Source organism: Lepisosteus oculatus, chromosome 14 (assembly GCF_040954835.1).
Source record: "Lepisosteus oculatus isolate fLepOcu1 chromosome 14, fLepOcu1.hap2, whole genome shotgun sequence".
Lineage (NCBI taxonomy): Eukaryota > Metazoa > Chordata > Actinopteri > Semionotiformes > Lepisosteidae > Lepisosteus > Lepisosteus oculatus.
In genome coordinates, this window is record NC_090709.1 from 44620158 (window position 1) to 44641260 (window position 21103).

The following is a 21103-nucleotide window of genomic DNA, read 5'->3' on the forward strand; positions in this document are numbered from 1 at the left end:
AATAATCCTATTTTAACGTGTCCTGCATTTTAACTTATTGAACAGATAAATTGAAATGTTCTGATTCAGAGCCCCTGCAGTTCGTGCACCACAACAATGCTCCTGAGCCCCGCACTGAGCACACGATCAGCTGAGCTCTGACTTTGTTCAGCATGACTCTTTGTTGCGGTTGAGCTCAGAGCTGGAGATGATCTCCATATTCTACCACACTAACTAGTCCTAAACATAGTACACAGTACACACTTTTTTTAAACAATTAAAAATATTGCACATAGGCTGTAAAGCACACTCTGAATCGATCCGAATATTTGATTTCCAGGATCAATTTAGGCAACAACAGGCAACGTGGCGCTTCTCCAGCAAAGCATTTCTTAGTTTTGTGAACTACTGGTGCTTTAAACACACTGACCTATGAAACTAATCAGGATGGCCGAGTGGTCTAAGGTGGCAGACTCAAGGACTCCTGTCTTTCTGTTGCTTGGGTGTTCTGCTCTCTGAATAGAGGCATGGGTTCAAATCCCATTCCTGACAGCTCTGTCATTTTTCCCGTCTTGTTGTGCTCGCTGACAACGACAGGAAGAGGAAAACGGAGAGAACGGTTTGTGGGCACATGGTGGGCAGGGAAATGCTTCATGAGCACTTACACATTATTAGCAGAAAGTCAAATAAGCTTTGATTTCTGCCTTAAGAACTGTTTGGCGTGGCTGTAATCGAGTAAAGATTTACGGCCAAGGTATGCATTCAAAGGTGAAACACCGAAATATAAATCCAGAAGATTTATTAAAACATATGGTTTTCCTTGCGGTTTCTCCTGTATTTAATTAAATGTGGCATGTGAAATCAACCTGTAGCCCTACAGAATGCAGAGTGACAGCTTCCCGTGAGGAACACACGTGTCTTCCCTCTGTTATGACCTTCATACACTCCTCTTTACATTAAGCACTCCTCTTAACTCTTAGCACAACATTAAAGTTTCACAGACAGAAGCAGTACGCCAGCACAACCGATATTAAAACACAGTACGATTTGCACTGACTGGAAAGTGATCAGCAGACGTTATGCTTGTTCCCTGCATAACGCTAAAGGTGGCAAAGTGCATTTGGGTTGAGAGGATGCAATACAGCTTTTGTTTCCTGCCTTGATGTCAAGCTGAAAGTATCTCTAAAAACTTTGCTTAGGTTCTCAAGAGACTGTCAAAACACAATTCCACTGATTGCTTTCCAATTCAGAAGAAAATGGGTCACAGAAGCATCTGGTAGCAGGAGGATTTAAACCCACGCCCCCAAAGACACTGGAGCTTTAATCCAGGCACCTTAGACCGCGTGGCCACATTACTTCCTAAACCTCTCTCTATGTCTCATTACTTGTTCGTAGAAAGCCAGGTGGCTTTCTGAAAACTCTACTGTCCAGGCAAATGTACATGCTGATCTACGGGGCTCTTTTCTACACTGAGCTGCTCATTTGAAATCCAGAAGGCAACACAGACGCGCTCCTATACCAAGAGTCAAGCCTAGACCGCCTGGGTGAAAAACCAGGAAACCTAAGCACTAAACCATACTAACAGAGTTTGAAAAGGAGCTCTGTAATATTCACAAATACTAAGACAAGGTATAAATACTCCATAGGTTTAAGATTCAGGAATATGAATTGGAGTTTACAATTGGAGTTTTTATGTTTCGTATGATTTAGCGACTTTTTTACAATGTGTAAAAAAAACAACACACCTAAATGACAAAGCCACAGAGAAAAACAAATTGTGTTTTAAGTAATTTTAAAGGCTCGAGATAACATTGCACTATAAACGCAAATGTTTGTCTTCTTTGTGGCGCTTACTTTTTGTTGCTTTAATGAATTTCATATAGTTTATTTCTGACATAAGACATAACAAGCTTGTGTATTTATGACAAAAAAGCAGGGCAACAATTTCCATCAACCTTTAACTTGAAATTGTTAAAAAGTAAGTTAAATGCACATTTAACTTAATAAATATATTTTCTCATATAATTGTGTGTTTTTTGTCTAAAACTCCTTCATGAATGGTTTAACAGACACTTTGCATAATTAAAAAAATATATATTTACGAATTATAACGTTTTATACAATAAAGTTTTATTGTGAACATGAACCCTGTTTATCAATATCACCAGTACAGTTCTGGATTTTATTCTGCCTTCCTATGCACATATGAATTTTCTTTCACACAACAGCTCGCATGTGTGGTACTGTAGCTGATTAGCACCAGGGAGAAAAAGAATGTTGTTGGGTTTTAAATGATAAACCATTTGCATGTATACAATGCGTTGTCGCAGACACTGGGACATCCTCTGTTTAAACACCTGTCGTTTGCTCTAATATTGGCTCCTGTGTTTCGATCCATTTGTGAGAGGAGAAGACACTGAAAAAGTTACGTGAAAGTGGATTTTGCACCTGCGCCAGTGCTATCATACAGACACCCATACAAATCCATCAAACGTTGGAAGCTCTGGAAGGCAACGTAAAATATTGCTCTGTCCGTTGGTGGATTAGGTATGCACGTTTTTTTCAATGTAAAATGCAATGTACAAAAATCAAATTTGATTCAAAATCGATTAATGTAAAAACCGATAAAGATAATGTTTTTATCTAGTTTTATCTATATCTAGTTTTTCAAAGGTCTATTTAAAAAAAATGTTTATCGCGATTGTGAAAGTTAGAGAAGGTGTACCAGCGCGTGCCTACATATCGCCAGCTTCAGTCTCGCCTGTAGCTGAGAGAAGGTTAAAAGCACACAAGTGATCTGTCTTTCATCAAACTAATTGCTGGATTAGTAGGAGGCAGAGCACTATCCAGCAGTTGTAGACGGTGCTCGGGGAAGAGCTAATTCTGTTTTCAGCACAGGAAGCAAGAATAAGCTCAGTCCGGCTCCCAGCAGAATCCATTCTTGTTTGGATACTGACAGACTGGGCGTCTGAGGCTCTTTGGATCGCAACGTGAAAAAAATAAATAAAAAAAAACAATTGCTCACATCGTGTGACTTCCACGAGAGGAAGGGAATATATCACTTAAAAAAATCAGAACTGAATATTTGGCCTCATACTTATAAAATTATTAAAATAATAATTAAAATATCAGATTGTGTTTCTGCAACATTTCGTGCACAGTACGCTGTATTTAACAATAAAACAAGAGTCGCAACGAGGCCTTTCCACGCAATCTGGGGTATTTTCCCCTTTTATATTTTTGCCACTTTATATCGAACCTGTTATACTCCCAAAAGTGCAGAGTAGCTTGTAAATAAAAATGTACAATTCACCGCTGGTATAAACAGATTGTGTGTATATAAACAGAAAGTGTGCCGGGGTTACCTTTGTAAGCATTTGTTTAAAAACACAAAAACTACAAACTTAATAATATAACGATACAAAATCAATACCAAATCATAAAGCCAATTAAGTACTTATCCTTTGAATCAAGCATTCTGTTGGGGTGGCATTCTAATAACTGTTGGGGTGGCCCAACCAGTTATTAGATTTAGGGGGCAAACACTTTTTCACACAGGGCCATATAGGTTTGGATTTTTTTTCCCTTAATAATAAAAACCTTCATTTAAAAATTGCATTTTGTGTTTACTTGTGTTATCTTTGTCTAATATTTCAATTTGTTTGATGATCTGAAACATTTCAGTGTGACAAACATGCAAAAAAATAAGAAATCAGGAACTTTTTCACACCACTGTATCTACAAAAAAAAACAAGACATTTGTATATACTTTTGAATTACAAAGCAGACAGAGTAGTCCCTGAATTCAAAGATCAGATCTTGGCCAAAACAAGACAATCAGACAGTAGCTGAATTCGGAACAAGAGCTTCTGCTTCGTGGTTTATTGAGCTTTGGATCAACGTCTGAGTGAAAATGATTTGCTATTTTAACTCTTTCGTTAAAGTATACAAAAAGCACCTTCCTTCAAGCCGGATACGAACTAGTGACATAAGAATTCGCAACTGTTCCTACTACAATCCTCCACTCCACCACCTGAGCTATTAGGCACTTCTCTCTGGCACATACTGCCGAATATAGTGAAATGTTTTGGGTGATTTAGATCACAGTTCCACATCAAGTTTTTAACTTGTTTCCTTAGTCTTGTTTACCTTGAATTTAAGCCACAAATCAGGTTTCTACAGTATGAACTTCCGGAGATATTACAAAATGTTTGATGGGGCATCAATCATTCCAGGCAGATATTGACACCTTTTTTTCTCGAGGGATCATATTAAACATTTCATTAGGATCGAGAGGAGGATCACCATGAGACACAAAACTGTTTCTTTTTGTCTTTATTAGAAAGTAGCGTTTGTGCTATATTAATAATATTTTCGTTGAAATATAGAAGTTGTAATTTTTAAAACTTATATTTGAATCGAAATGTGGTTTTGAGTTCATGTAATTAGTTTGTTTGTCATTACAATATATATATATATTGCCATGTTACCAGAATTTGTAGCTTTAATACTTGTGTTTTTTTATGATGATTAGCCATTTGCTTATTACAATATTGTATATAATGTATAATTTGAACTACATATTTTTCAGGTGTGAATAATTGTATATTTTAAGAATAAATTTCTAAAACAAATCATTGGCTTTATTTACTAGTTTCTACACCTATAAAATCTATCTTTGATGTATCTTTGGTGTCTGTGAGCGTGTGTCTATGAGTATGCTTAGTGTCTTTTTGTTTCTGTGAATGCATGACTGAGAATGTGTGTGTGTATGGTTTGTTTCCATGAGTGTGTGGTGTCTGTTAGTGTGTAGTTTTATATTTGTAAGTGTATGTGTGGGCATGTCTGTCAGTGTGTGTAGTGTCTATGTGAGTATTAATGATGATAGCATTACTGATAGTTTTAGTTTTATCATCATGTTAGTTTTCATGAGAGTATTACTGTTATTATAAGTATTATTAGTCTAGTAGTAGTTTTTGTCAGTGTTAGTAACAATGATAGTGTAAGTTTTGGTGATAGTGTTACTGTTGTAATATTAGCAGTATCTGCATTAGTGTTAGTTATAGTGTACCTGTACCCAAGAGTGTATGCGGTGTCTATTTGCATATATAGTATCTATTTGTGTATCTGTGAGTCTGTGAGTGTACATATGTGAGTGTGTGAGTGTCTTATTGTGTGTATAAATGTGTGATGTGTCTGTGAGTGTAAATGTGTGTGAGAGTGTAGGTGTTTATCTATCAGTGTGTGTGTAGGTGGGCTTGGGTTCCACTGGTGTGTCTGACAGAAGTGACCCATCACCAGGTGTTGAGTTCCAGAGCCACTTGCAAATAAAAACACTTTCTAGAGTCCTGCCCAATGTCCAAAGAGCTGTGTCCTCTGTTTTTATCAGTATTAGTAATAATGACAGAAGTAATTACCACGCAAATGATTAACCAAAACAGACATCAGAAAATATCGCCTTTGCAATGATGTCACTCCTATTCTTCATGAATTTTCTTTAATGACAGGACATTTCTGTGTCTGAGTGCCTGCTGCGAATAGTGTGACAAGCAATTTCTTTCCAATATTTTCTAGTTCAGTTATTTATCGCATATGAAATATTATTCTCAAAAAGAATATTTTACCTGCAAAGTCACAGTGAAACTACTACGGCGAATGAACTTTTTATGGGTGGAAAACATTCAAAAGACTTAATGCTCCAGGGAAGGCTTGAACACAAAACCTCATTATAACTCCACTGTGTACAGCTACATGCATACCACACACTAACCATCTGTGCCACTGGACCTCTGTAAGGCAGGCTCCTACACCGATTGTAAAACTGGCACAAATGTAGGGCGAACTATGGGGTTTTGGCTGTGGATACATCTCCACATGGGGGAAAGGGACAGTAAAATAGTAAGGTAAATAAAAGATACTGAAATATACAGTATGTGCTCACTGTAATGTAGGAAGAGGTGGTCAACAAGCAAAACAGCTTTGCGGATAATCTGAAGGGGACATTGTTTTGTGTCAATTAGCCCACGGATTTCGCTTCATGTGCCTTAAGCTGTGCAATTTGTATGATTGTTGAATGAGATTGGTTTCTTCACAAGCCTGGTCAATTGCCAGTGGAGAGCTTCACGATGCACACCTTCATGAAGACTCTTTCTTCATGAAGACTTTAAAATTTCATTGTCAAGTCGCCTCCTTTCCATACAATAGTAGCACTAACACTTAGAGAAAGGATAAGAAGTGGCTTTTATCAAGTGATTGCAGGTTGTTTGACTGAGGATCCTTGTGTGCTGAACTGGCCTCTGGAGAAGTGTAGTGCAGTAAAAGAGATTTGTGTCACTCAAGACTGTAAAGGAACAGAACAATACAATTACAATACTTTTATGAGAGTAAATAATACTGGTGCATCACAGTTCTTATAATGGTGAAAATAGGAGCACCTTCTCTACATTTTTGACTGAAGTATTTAAACGTTAAGAAATACTATCACTATGCAATTAATTAATGCAGTTGAGCTCCTCTAAATGTTCTAGTCTGATGAAACAATGTATAGAATTAGGTGACAATATCGGAATTAATTCAAATGCACAAGATTAATTTTCAGCTGCAAAAATACGCTCGAAAATATTTTACAAGAAAGAAACCTTACATTCACCTAAATCAACATTCACCCTCTACATTAGCAGAGAACAGTAGGACAGTGAACAGTGAGGCTGATCTTTTCGGACTTCAATGAGTCTTCCGACTTGTCGTAGCTGTTGAAAAAGCACCTGTTGAATCTCAACCAAGATTTCCTGAGAGATCATTCACGGAGCGAGTCCTCCCTCTGGACTTCGCACTGAGCTGAAAGCTGCGCGAATTCCTCACTGTATGTCCTGTACTGTTACATCCGTTCTTGTGTACGTGTTATCTTGTGTTATCTACGTGTAGAAATGTGACAAGAACACATCGAACTTTTTCCATATGTGAAGGAAAATGCTAAAGAGCCTGAAAACTTTGAACATTTAAGTTTGCGTGCTTTATATACTGTATATTCTTTGCTTTACTTTACATACTTGGGGTGGAGCAGTGGCTCTGTGGCTAAGGATCTGTGCCTGTGGCTGGAAGGTTGGTTGTTCAAATCCCTCTGCTGGCAGAGGAATCTTACTCAATTGGGCTCCTGAGCAAGTCCCTTAACCCCAACTGCTCCAGGGCACCATACAATGGCAGATCCTGTGCTCTGACCCCAGTCTCTCTCCTTATCTGTGTCTCATGGAGAGCAAGCTGGGGTATGCAAAAAGATCATTTCTAATGCAATAAATTGTAAGGGGTTAATAAAGTGATGTTATTATTATTCCTTACAGCAGAGCAAGCAAATTGTTACAAAAAACACCAGCTAATGTCCACCAGTTGAATTAACATTAATATACTGTAAGGTGCTGTTACTTGGGAGTGTTAATCCACAGATAAATTAAACAAATGGCATTTATAGCTCTAAAGAGGTTAACATAGATGTCTGTAACAGATCTTTTCAGTTCATTGCTGTTCCTCTGACTTGGTGAGCCTGTGGAATTTTAAAAGCATTTTGCTTGCCTCTCATGTGGTCTGTGTACAAGTCCATTAAGAGCCGCACTATCACTGTCGTGTGTGGTCCTACACAACTACACAGCTATCTACTGGAGTCGTCTTCTGTCCGTTGCAGTTGAGAACAGATTTAATATGGAGCTGCGCAGAAATTTCTGCGGCAAATATCGCTGTAGAACTAGCCCATGCACAACAACGAAGAGAAAAAGAAATACCACAGGGTTGCCCATAAGAGGGAAAAATAGATATCAATTGTTCAAACAATTACAACACTCTTCCTCTTACAGTGGTCTCATGTTATTTTTCTTGCCATAAGAACAGTGGGATTGTTCAACTGTATTGTTCCCCAAATGGTTGAATAATAATAATAATGATAATAATACTGGTGGTAGCTGATGGTTCTTGTCCGTGGCCGAGTGACCTGTGCGAATAAAGTATGTTGATTTATTCTCCACAAGGCATCACTTTAGCAATTCAAAGAGCGTGGGTTTTAACCCATTCAGTGCTTATTTCAACTAATGCCATGTTCCTTTTTCTAGGTCTTTTAGTTTACAATGTAGAGGTATCTTTAGTAATAAGAAAAAGATGCACCTCGGAGATCCATCTCACAAAAGCAAAGACTTCTTAAAGTGCACTTATGAGCTGTAGAACCTGAAGGAGTTCTCTCTCCTAGATATTAAACATGCAGATAATGAAATCAGTGATTTATGATTTCTGCAACCTTCCAATAAATACATCTAAGACATGTAACAAGCCCATTGTGCAGCTCCAGTGGCACAGTTGGTCAGTGCATTGTACTTATGTCACAGTACATAGTGAAGTCATGCTGAGGTTGTGAGTTCAAGCCTGCAGTGGTTTTGCCTGTGATTTCAGCTGCAGAAACTTTTTGTTGGATTTAGGTTGGTTCTTCTGTTACTTTTTCCGCTCGATGGAGCTGTATTAATGCAGGCACACCTGCTTCCTCGGCATTTTATTTTATCGCTGCTCACAAACCAACATACTGCAGACACCTCTGATACTGTCACTGCTTGTGGGCCACGTGTTCCTGCTGTCAGCCTGCTATACCATGCTCATGCACGTCTAGAAACATTACTGCTCTAGTACAAGAGCGAAAGACTAAACGAAATCGCACCCACTTTGAAAAAATCACGTTTGACAAACCATAGGATGACAAGAATGGGATTCTTTGGTTGTTTGAGTACATAAATCAAAGACACTGTGTTCAGCATATTCACATCAGGCACTCGGACAGAGATAAACCCAGAGAAATTCTTCTCACATTTTAATCTGTAACTGCAGGATTCAACAAATTGTTAATTATCTCAACTTCACTTACAATTTTTAAACAATTTACAAAGCCCACAGTGGATGACATTTGGTTCCGGCACACATCAGTTGCTTGGAATATCATTGTAATATTTAATTTGCTTTCCCGTCACACCACTTTTATTAATAATGAAGTTTATCACTACACGTTTGTTTAAAACATGTCATTTATTATTGATACAGTTTCATTCTGTCTTTATTAGGAGCTGTATCACAGCTAATGCATGTAAAGCCTTAAGTATGTGATAGTGAGAGTTCAGTTATCCCAGGGTGTGATGAGAACTGAAATTTAGTAAATACATATTTTAATAGAGTGTAAATCTTCAAAGTGTTCTGTCACTTCAAAAGCAAATTACAGGAGCAGGGATTGAACCCACATAGACATTTGCTTATTGAGCTTAAGTCCAACACCTTAGCCACTCAGCCATCCCTAAAAACAATTCCAGCTCTCTGTTACACAGTTCATTGAATATATTTGTTCATTGAATATATTAATTTAATATATTTGTTATATTTGTGAATGGAATGGGACTGTACACTGGTGGTTCCCAGGGGAAAACAGGGTTATTGAGCCATTGGGTATTCTGAGAATAAATTGGGTGGGTGAATGTAACCGTGTGGTAAAGTAAAACAGTCTTCTTAGATGAAGCCCTACAGATGCAGCCCCTGAAAGTGTATAAGACTTAAAATTTATAGTACTGCTGACACACATGGAGCCTCTGCATCAGACCGAAATAGCAATGTATTCGCTTAATTGTGCTGAGGATCTCCTCATGAATCTGTCTCATTCATCAGTGGAAATAGAAGCCATCACTGTAAACTTGGACGTGATGTTCCACAGTGTGCCTTTCCTCTTGTTGTATTCAAGAGTACTCACTGTGTGAGCTCCTCACTGCGTTTCCTTTTCTTTTCCTGTGATTTTCTACGTGGAGTGTGGTGACAAAATAGTCTTGAACATTTTCGGTTTGTGAAAGGAAACACTAAAGAAAATACAAGTGATTAACTTTTAAAATATCGACAGTACAGCTAGAAGAGTGGAAGATAAAATACGATTTATAATTAAATTCACAATACACTTAAGGAAAACACAAACGCCCGAACAGGGACTTGAACCCTGGACCCTCAGATTAAAAGTCTGATGCTCTACCGACTGAGCTATCCAGGCTCTGGACGGTGAATGATACTGTCGTGATCCTCGCAAGTCACATGTCTCTTCTTGTGCCGAAGCGCAGTCATACAGTACCTGACCCGTCTGGAATATCTACTGACAGACTTTATCCAGAAGCAACGGCACCACTCCCAGTAGAATGAGTGAGAAATACAGCATGACATGGGGAGGTAAGGGGCTCCCACAATTCATCTTTCCTCACATTACTGATTTTTTCAATAGCATTTTGACCTTTTTTCACATTCAGATTTTTTCGCATTTAATAAGATCTTTTAATCAACAACATTAAGAACGAAAACAAATGGAACATTTTTTGGAACAACAATTAAAAAAACTTTCAATGCCTTAGTTCTATAAGTGTGCACACTTTTGTTAAAATTCAATAAATAGTGTAAGAAAACCGGCTCAGGGACGCCAAATATGTAATCATAGTGGCTCTCTGAAGGCACCAGTTCTGTAGGGTTTGGGCATTTACTGAGACAATTATTAATTGTAGCAGTAAATCACAAAGTTGATTCTTTTGATGGCTTTAGAATCCAACCATGCGACATAACTCAAACAACGCACACACAGGTACTAATACACGAGGATACATTTATTAATACATAGAATATGCATATAAACCTAACAGATCTTATCGAGAGGGTTATCAGAATACAAAAGGTATATTCGGTCAGTTACAAAGAGTTACACGTATCAAGAGGACATACGTTCAGTATATCATTCATTAAGACCGTTTCATAAATGAACTTGGTTATAACTTCTACATTAGATACTCAAAACAAGTACATAACTCTTAGGAATTAAATTGATATCAACTGGTTGGGATAACAATTGAATTCTCGAGCAGTAATGCAATGAAGTTGAATACTCATCCAATCTCTGGGGATTCAGATCTCCTGCGGACTCAAAGAAACAGTTGGAGGCTGTTGCTGTCCAATCAGCGCTCACTGGCTGCGTGCCAGGCTGTGCTGTGCAGCTTGTGACGGTGCGCTGCTGATGCTCATTGTTGGTTTTAACTAGCAAAGTTGTGCACAGGAGAAAAGATGACTGTGGGTCCCAGCAAGTCAGGAAGAGGACCGGTTCGTTCCTGATGAAGAGCTAGTTCTGAATAGTGATTCAGCTGTCCACAGGTCCAACCTGTCCACGAGGCCTGCTGCTGGTAACTCTCTGGCAACCTCCACTCTAGACTCTTAGAACAAAGGAAAGTTCTGGCACTCGGACACACTGGCCGTTCCGTGGTTGTCCGGGCTAAGTCTCAGGATGGTCAGGAGGCACGCTGCGAGAATGTCCTGCCCTTGGGAGCCTTCTGCTCCTGGGCTGTCTTGCCCTGGAATTCTCCTTTGAATTCCCTTTAGAACAGTCCACTGAATTCTCCTGAATCCCTTCTGAATCTCACCGAATCTTCCAGGCTCTCTGTGTTGCCTGTTTTTACCTGGAGGAACTTCAGCTCATTGATTGGCTGAAAGTTCTATGGGCATCAGAGTCCCACGTGGGTTACTCGGCCCTACCAGTCCCTGATTGGTTGATCAAGGTGAGATATGAGTCACTTACCCCTGACACTTAGTAATGCAGTCCAGATGTCCATCTGGCACTCCCTAGACAGATAGGCGCCAATGGATGACCATTGATCATGACAGCCAGGCTTAGCTAAGTGCATCCCCCTTTGGGAGCTGTCCTTATCAAACCTTAAATCAGCTTGCATGAATAGTTTCTCTGTGGCTGCACCACAGAGATGAACAGAGAAATGGGGCCTCATTTGGGAAGCTCAGAAACACTTAATTCTGCCTTATTATTAAGCCTCGCCGCTACAATAGTCTATCAGCAGCAAGAAATTATTCCGAAAGTAAGATTTTTTTATATTATAAACTGTAAGACACGAAGAGAGTTTACAGGTCGTATCCTTCGCTTTGTCTTTTAAATTAAGCGTTCGGGATTCAAACCTGTGTTCGGACTGTTGTGTTTCTTGAATTTCTTGTAATCATCAAATGTCGTTGTTTGGTCCATCAGTTTTTTTCTCAGTTGTACAATGGAATTCGCGTAGTTTTCAGCTCAGTGTGGAGTCCAGAGGGAGGACTCGCTCACTGAATGATCTCTCAAGAAATCCCGGGTGAGATTAAAAAGGTGTCTTCTTCAACAGCCACGACACGTCTGAAGACCTCTGGATTTCCTGAATATGACATAAAATTAGTTCAAATCATTTGGTAGTTAACAGAACTAAATGCTTTAGAGGTACATTTAAAACAGCAGAGCAACACCGTAGCACTTCGAGTGTGCCTGAGTTTAATTGTGTGAACTTGGCTCTCTATGAACATGAGCAAAGAGTTCACATTCAACAGAAGATTGCAATGTGAGCACAGAAATATTAAGCACCTGGAGATGCCGGGACCTCATACATGCAAAGCATGTGCTCTACCACTGAGGTATATCCCCAACAGACTTATTAACAGAACTGAGATGTGCTGATGCTCTCTGAACACAATCCACCACTAACGAAGGATGCCTGCAGTTTCCCACTTTTGTGTTTCCTCTACTACAGAGTAAATTCATAGGAATGAAGAAATAAGGAAGGAAAAATAACCGCATCGAAGCTTCCAGAGATTGGTTAAAATGAATCTGTTATTTTTATATCCAGTCACACGGGCGACGATGATTGATTTATCGACGGGGAGTGCTTTTTTACCTCCTCACTCGACTACCTTGATTAAACTACGCATAGAACAACAGCAGTACAGATGATTTTCATGGACCGACTTGTTTTGTACAACTCGAGTGATAAAGTCCTGTCTGCAAATATTGTAGAAGAACGAAAAAGGGCGAAACAACGCTCCAACCACAGGAATGGTAACAGGAAGGATCATGTTATTTAATATGTCCTTTGGAGATGCCTTGTCAACGCACACAGGCGTTAGAGCTGGACAAATAATTGATAGTGGTGTTTGTAAACAATCATGAAACATGTTATTTCTAAACCAGGAAGAAAGGAGCAGACTTAAACTTTAAGAGACAGAAACAACACCTTATCACAGCTAACATTAATTAAAATGACATCACAATAAAAGAACGGAGCCTTGAGTGAATCAAATTAGTTTTCATTGGACGTCTGTCTCTTCATAACTTTGTAGGTGAGAGGGAGGATTGCGGAAATGTGCCGGTGTTTCTCAGAAGTGAGTTGGTGGTATAGGTGCCTTCTAAATAATTGAGCCGGGTTTGAATCCCGGTAAGTGCATCCCCAAATCTTTTCAAGAAAATCTGTGATCCGGTAACATATCTTTTGAAACTAGCATTCAAGGTAGGATACGTGTTCTTAAATACCAAAAAACTCTATAAGGAAAAAGCAGATCTCTGTACACAAGACAGCAGTGCGATCTTAGAATTCCTGTGTTGTTGACGGATTCAGACTCCTTCTCAGAGGTCTTTGCTCACCAAATAACTTTGCAGCTGAGGAAGAGCACCCCGGAAAATACCAAACACAACCAGCGAGCATGTTGGTTGCTCTTGCTCTTAATGCAAGGAGCTGTTTTTTTTTAATCATTATTAACCAAAAACAGCAGCACAGGTAGGTCGCATTTGTGATTATGTCACTTCTCTGCTTCAGCAAGGTCAATAAAAGACTCTGAAAGTAGTAAAGCAAAACTGAACTCAAAATCATATTAGGAATTCTGAGCGAAATATCCATACAGGTAATCCAATAAGAATGTTGAAATATTTGAATATCATCTCTCTATATATTTCACTGCTTTTTACCAGGAGTAAAACTATTGGATTGAAGGAATGCTAACCGCTGGGTTAAAATGTATAGTTGTTATTTGGAGAAATCTGTAAACTTGTGATCTTATATGTTTTAAAAGACAGCACAGGAAAAAACGACAGTGCTGATTATTTTCCGGAGGCGGAGCACTGATGACCTATCCGAGCTGATTGATAAAGCCCACCCAGTGGATACTCTAGCAGAACGTCAAAGAACATTCACCTCTGTATCCAAAGAAACCACAGGAACAACATCAGGAAGCACAATCAATTCCCCTTTTAAATCTTTCCTGTAAGGTATGCTATGTGAATTCATGAAGTTAATCCTCTGATCTCTTTTGATCACGAACAAAGTACTTCTAATGGAGCGCTATGTTCAAAGATTTAATAAGCTTTACCCCTGCCAACGATTCGGCGTGAAGAATTAAAAGTTTCACAGACAAAAGCAGCTCACCACCATAGCCAATATTAAATTTACTTGCCGGTACACTATCATGTGCACTGCCTCAAAAGTGATCTCGGCAGATGTTGTTCCCTACATAAAGCTGAACGTGCCAAAGAGAATTTCTGTTGAGAAAACAAAATATTTTTTCTGCCTTGATGTTAAGCCTGTCTTTTAGAAAGTCTATCTCTAAACACCTCCCGCAGCCTAACAAAAAGCGCTTTTACTGATCGTATTGCAGGTCTTAAAACACTAACATTTGGCAGCGGTGGGATTCGAACCCACGCCCCCAGAGAGACTGGAGCCTAAATCCAGCGCCTTAGACCGCTCGGCCACGCTACCTTCCTCCATGTCTGTCTTCCTCACATTCCTGGCTTGGACTGGGGGGCTTCAGCTCTTGTCGTCCGATCTAATGATATCATGACATGTGGAAGTGACTGCAACTTCATCTTCCGAGATGCTTTCAATAGCACAAACGCTACTTTCACCGGCACAGGGAGGTGGGTTTCATCCTTTGTGCTGTTTGTAGGGGCGCAACTCTATGTCGATCTACTGACTTGAAGAGAAAAAATCAAAATCCTCTGCTATTACTGTTGCTTTTTTCATAGTTTCTTTAAATCCTTCATTTGAACATAGATTTTGAAGGATATTGATGATAATACCACATAAATTGTGGTTTTCTTGTGATCGCCAATTTTTTTCAAATACCAGCCTTTTTTACAGTTCCTTGCGTGTTTCACAAGGTATAATAGCCCCCCTCGCATCCTCAGCTAACATATTTTAAAATTACAATAGATTATACAGCATGCATGTTTACATTTATATTAAAATTAAAGTAAATATACCAGAATACATACAGTGCTAACCCAATAATTCTTGTCAGGTTCTCTAACAAATCTGCGTTGTTATTTTAACATGTTTCAGCTGAGGGTGCAACAGGAGTATAAATGAATTTTCCCGCCAGCCGTTCAAAGACCAAATTCCATGAGTGAACATTATTTTCTCAGAGGTTGCCGGTATTGGACTTTGCCGGTGGTAATGAATTATGTCCACAACTGTTGTAGTAGTTCCTTCTTGAAATTTGACACGTGCAAAGCACTCGTAATATCATAGGTGTTAAAGTTTGCTGAGTCTATTCGAGTCATGGTGTGTATCCCTGCCTATCATTGGGAGACGGGTAGCTTTTTTACACTCAGATTCCAATCTTCAATGCTTTGTGTGAGAGCTTACATAACTTTCATTTTCTCACATTTTCTGACGACTGTTCCAAAGGGGCACCCTGTCAATTCCGAATGCTTTTCAAAAATCTGCCAGCATGTTTTATTATTGTCATTTCATTTCGAAAAAGTTCAATATTGATCATAACTAAAGAAAATAATGATCACGAACAAAAAAGGGATAAAGATGCGAGTCGATCTTGAATCACAGCTGGGTGGCACGGTCTTCTGTTCTGATATGGTTGTACGAGAAACAGGAGGAATCGCCAATCTCCTATAGAACATGAGTTGAATCAGGAGTGAGACATTTCGTATACTCGTGCATATGTCAACGCCTGACCTACATCGTAAAACTAACATTAAGTTGTCAGAGACATTCATTTATATACAAACAAGAGACAGACCAAGTAATAATTCTACATTAGTTCAGGTGGGTAAACCTGAACTAACTAACTAACTAATAAGCCTATTAATAATTCTACATTAACGTGTCCTACACTGATCAGACTAATTGACATGGTCTGATTCAGAGCCTGTGCAGTTCGTGCTAATTACAACAAGGACAGTTCTGAACCCTCATCACCGAACTGAGCACAAGTTCAGCTGTTCTCCAGTTTTGTTACGCATGGTTTTTCATTGCAATTGAGTTCAGAGCTGGAGCTGAACTCCAGACAGTACAGTGTTTTGGGTAAGTTGTCGAAATTCGCATGAGGCTGCAGACAACTTACCTAAAGTGTGTTCTATAGCTTTCAGGTGGAGTTCATTTATATAAAAGAATGTAAGTGGTATAAACGAAACAAGCCAGACGGCAGTCCAACCTACAGTATAATTTTCTGATGGAAGTCCTGACGCGTTATTCATTACGCCACTGACCCTGCTATTGTAGTGCTAAAATAAAACACGTTTTCTACATTTATATCTGTTTAAAAATCACTATCTAAAAAAGACAAAGGGTTTGTGTGTCGCGCTAAAATTCCGCTTCATTTCGAATGCAAATAAAAACCATTTTGTTCCAAGAAATCATAAATTTGTCACATCCTTCATACTACTAATAAGTATACGAATAAATACTCGGAAGAAGCCGGTCAGGTATTAGAGAGATTTAAAATCGGATCGGAGGATTTAGAGTCCAGACTGCAAACCAACAGCTGACACAGGTCTTTTATAGAACCGTTTTGATTTCCTCTACTTTGTCCCCGTGACGTCATTGTCCTGCTCACAGCCGAGCCCGACACACATCTGGTTTCTGTCGCTGGGCGCACACACTGCGGTCCATGCGGGTCCTAATACCCCAGTACAATGACGGGGACACTAAACTAAACAGGTGCCGTCCTTCGGCTGAGACGTAAAACCGAGGTCCTGTGATCATTCAGGAGAATGGTGGTGGTGGAGGGGAGTCCCCATTACCTGTAAAGCGCATTGAGTGGAGTATCCAGAACAGCGCTATATAAGTGTAAGCAATAATGATGATGATGATGATGATTATTATTATAATGTAAAATGCAATAAAAAAAATCAAACTTTGATTCAAAATAGATTAATGTAAAAACTGATAAAGCTAATGCTTTTTTCAGGGCTATATCTACATTTTTTTTTAAAACCGAAGTCTGTCGCGATTGTGAGAGTTAGAGAGTTATGTCTTCCAGCGGGTGCCTTCATATCATGAGCGTCAGTCTCGCCCGTAGCTGCGAGAAGGTTAAAAGCGCACAAGTGATCTGTAGACGATGTTCGGGGAAGAAATAATTCTGTTTTCAGCACAGGGAGTGAGAATGAGCTCAGCCCGGCTCCCAGCAGAATCCATTCTGGTTTGGTTACTGTTAGACTGTGCGTCTGAGGCTCTTTGGATCGCAACGTAAAAAAAACAATTGTTCACATCGTGTGACTTCCACGACAGGAAGGAAAGATATCACTTTAAAAAATCAGAACTGAAGATTTGGATCCTGGGCCTCAACTTAAAAATAAACAGAGTTTAACGACAGGAAATTGATTCCAGTTGTCAGATCACATATACGCATACCTTAGCTTTGTGCAACAACCTGAAACTTTCAGGTACCATAAATAATATTATTGCTAAACATATGCCATTCTAATCTGCAAGCGACCAGAATATAGAATACGAATTTTTGTGCTTTGGAAGCGCTGGCCTACCTGTATCAAAATATCAGATTGTGTTTCTGCAACATTTCATGCATAGTACGCCATTTTATCTAAAACAGTCACAACGAGGGCTTTACATGCAGTCTGGGGTGTTTTCCCCTTCTATATTTTTGCCACTTTATATCGAACTTGTTATACTCCTAGAAGTGCACAGTAGCTTGTACTTAATAAAAATGTACAATTCACCGCTGGTATGAACAGATGTGTGCCGTGTTTGCCTTTGTAAGCATTTGTTTAAAAAATAAGTTCACAATACGATAAAAACACAGAAAGCACAAACTTTATAATACAACGATACAAAATCAATACCAAATCATTATGCCAATTAAGTAACTATCCTTTGAAAACAGAGAACACCTTTATATCTACAAAAAACTTGACATTTGTATGTATTTTTGAATTACAAAGCAGACAGTGTAGTCCCTTAATTCAAAGATCAGATCTTGGCCAAAACAAGACAATCAGTGTAGGACAGCTACCGCGTTTTCCACAGACCCAGCTTCGCGTTCACCTTGGCGATCCTCTCGGTCCAGTTGTTGGTCTCGTTGTCCTGGCTCTGGAAGGAAACCCCCAGTATTTTGAGGGGCTCCGTGCAGAGCTCGAGACCCTCCGGCGCCGTCGTCCTGTGCTTCAGAACTTCAGTTTGCTCTTTCGGCGGTTGAGCTTCGACCCCGAGGCTCATGACCTGCAGGGCCCTCCTCAACCCCCTGTCCGACCTCAGGAACAGCGAACTGGGAGATCTTCAGGGTTTCCCCCGCGCCTCCCGGTATCTCCAGGCCGTCGATGACAGGGTCCCGTCTCACCGTCTCTGCTAAGGGCTCTTGAAGAGCAGGTAGATGATGCCCTCCCTCATGGTGTCTCCCCCGGCGGAAGATCTCCTGCGCCACTTCCACCAGATCTGCCGCCAGGGTGTCCCAGAAGCAGGTGTAGAGTTCCTTTGGGAGTCCGTCCGGCCCCGGCACCTTGCCATTCTCCATGGACAAGAGCGCCGCCTTCAGCTCCTCGGCCGCGATCGGACCCTCCAAGTCCTCCCTCACCTCCTCCGGTACTCGTGCCTTCAGCTCCTCCAGAAAAGCATCGCCTGCCTCCACCTCCGTCTGCTTTTCTGAAAAGAGCTCCGTGTAGAAAGCGGTGGCCGCTTCTACCTTGTCGCTCTCGTCCAGCACTTCCTCTCCATCTCCCCGTCTCAGGCCGTGGATCACCCTCTTTTTCTGAGCTCCTCGGACCTGATTGAGTTTGCGGAGCCTCTCCTTCAGGTCCCGTGCCCGGGCTGAATTGAAGGCTCCTCCCCCGTTAGCCGAGCTGTACTCCTCCTCTAGTTGTCTCTGGAGTCGTGCAGCTTCCTTCCTCTCCCTGGCCGCCTTCCATCTACAGTACGTCTGCGCCAGGGTTCGGGTCCTGTCTTTCACCGACTCCCACCATTCCACCATGGAGCTGTAGCCGTCTCTCAGATCGACCCAGCTCGCGTAGTCTTTACGGAACAGTGCCTTGAAGTCGTCTTCCTCCAGTATCTCCCGGTTCAGCTTCCAGTACCCACGACCGAATGCCGGCAGGTTGGTGTTAGCCACCACCGTCAAGCGCTCGTGGCTGGAATACCACTCCGGGGACACCGTCGCCGACTCCAGGGAGCAGGTCGTGTGCAGAAAGATGTAGTCCAGGCGGCTGCACACTCCCCGGGAGTTTTTCCATGTCGTTCCGGCGTCGTTAGGGCGGCACCGTCTGAAACCGTCTACCAGGGAGAACTGCTTGAGTAGCGACTCCAGCTCTGCCGAGCTAGCATCGCTCCCCTTCTCCCGGTCGACGTTGAAGTCCCCGCCAAGCACCACCTGTCTGTTGGTGGTGCAGCAGCTGGCCAGGTCAGCAAACACTTCCTTCCGGATAGAGGGTTCCGTCGGAGCATAGACGTTAATTGCTCTCAACTTCTGCCCCCTCCAGTCGATGTCTGCGACCAGGATCCGGCCCTGCACCACCGAGAAGGAGGAAACCAGCGTCATCTCTGGGTTTCCGAGGAGGATTCCCACTCCGGAAGAGTGGACCCCTCCTACGCTCCAGCATGATTCTCCCTTCGTCCATTCCCTGGAGAATGTCAGCTTGTCGCTTTCATCCTTCAGGTGGACCTCCTGTAAGAAACAAACTGAGAAAGACTTTGAGGCCAGATCATGAAAGACTCCCCGTCTTTTCACCGGGTCTCTTAGCCCTCTCACGTTAGTTGTTAGAAAGGTAAGTTTCACAATCATGATTAAACAAGTGAAAGTTGAACCTCCTCTCTTTGTGCTTACAGTGGAAAACTTGGGAGTCTACATCGGGGCACTGTTTAGCCTAGATGTAACTACTCTCGTTCGGGTCCTGGGGGGAATATGCTGGGCTCCCTCCAGGTCTCGCTGGGGACTGAAAGGTAAACATGCTGGACAGGTCCAGCCCTACCATCAGTCCCGGCTCCAGGGCGGCTTCAAAGTAATCTTGTCTTCCTCGAGGATACTCTCCGCCACCGCTTCGGGAAGGCTTTTTTCTTCCCTTTCTCCAGGAGTTTCGGGGACCTCCAGTTGCTCCTGGGCCTTGGGGGAGGGGGGCTCCACTTCCTGGGCTGCCTCTTCCTGTTGTTCCTAGGCCTCGGGGGAGGGGGTTCTGACTTCCTGGGCTGCCTCCTCTGGTTGTTCCTGGGCCTCGGGGGAAGAAAGTTCTAGTCCTAGAGGAAACGGTTCTCCCTTACCACTCTTTTCTTTTGTCCTTCCGAAGGTGGATCCGCCCTGCATCTCTTCTCCCGCTTTCTCTTACCCTTCTTGCTGGGAGTTATTAGGGCCCTTCCTCCGGTCAGCCATTTTGTCCGTCGTCCTGGCAGCCATCTTGTGGCACTGGTGCGGCTGGGGGTGTGGCCTCGGCAGTTTCGGTTCTCTGCGGGGGAGGTGCGGGTTCTTTGTTCTCACCTCTCTCCCTTTGTCTTGAGACTGGTTTCTGCCGGCCGGCTTCCACCACCTGCGCAAACGAAGGTTTGCTTACCTTGCATTGGTGAAGGAGGTGTCCCTCGGCGCCGCATCCGTCGCACTTTTTGGCAACAAGTAAGGGTTGTATGTGAGGACTGTGATGGTCCTCTGGTTTGTCTTCCTCATAGGCTCCGGCCTGAAATCTGAGAAACGGGGGTGCTTACCTTTTTCTCTGATCATTTTCGTTGCCTTTTCATATGAGGCGACCGTGGCCATGTAGGCCTCCATGTATCTCTCTGCCTTGTTGTCTTGCAGGCAGTAGAGATCTCCGGCCACCAACTGCAGGATCCCTCTCAGGAAGGTAATGAAAAAGGATTTCGCAGTTGGCATCGCCTCTGTTTTCTTGGTCCAGTGGAACCGGATCAGTGTCTTCTTGTCTGCCATCTGGAAAGGAGAAAAAAGAAAAAAGGAGAGAAAGAGAGAGAGCAAGGTCCTGTGGAGAGGAGGGTTTAGCTGCTAAAGGAGCAGCGAGTGAGCCCTGGACTTTGTCCTTGTGTGCAAAGCCCAGCTAGGTGCAGGCGCAGGA

At 41.6% G+C, this 21103-nt stretch overlaps 3 non-coding genes across 3 annotated transcripts; 1 reads left to right on the forward strand and 2 right to left on the reverse strand.

Moving 5' to 3' along the window:
- The first annotated feature begins 420 nt into the window (after positions 1 to 420).
- Positions 421 to 531, forward strand: trnal-caa (transfer RNA leucine (anticodon CAA)). The gene is made up of 2 exons: positions 421 to 458; positions 486 to 531. It is a non-coding gene; the product is annotated as a tRNA-Leu (tRNA).
- A 9423-nt stretch (positions 532 to 9954) lies between these two features.
- Positions 9955 to 10027, reverse strand: trnak-uuu (transfer RNA lysine (anticodon UUU)). The gene has a single exon. It is a non-coding gene; the product is annotated as a tRNA-Lys (tRNA).
- Positions 10028 to 14482: 4455 nt separating this feature from the next.
- Positions 14483 to 14564, reverse strand: trnal-uag (transfer RNA leucine (anticodon UAG)). Its single transcript has one exon. It is a non-coding gene; the product is annotated as a tRNA-Leu (tRNA).
- Positions 14565 to 21103: the final 6539 nt, after the last annotated feature.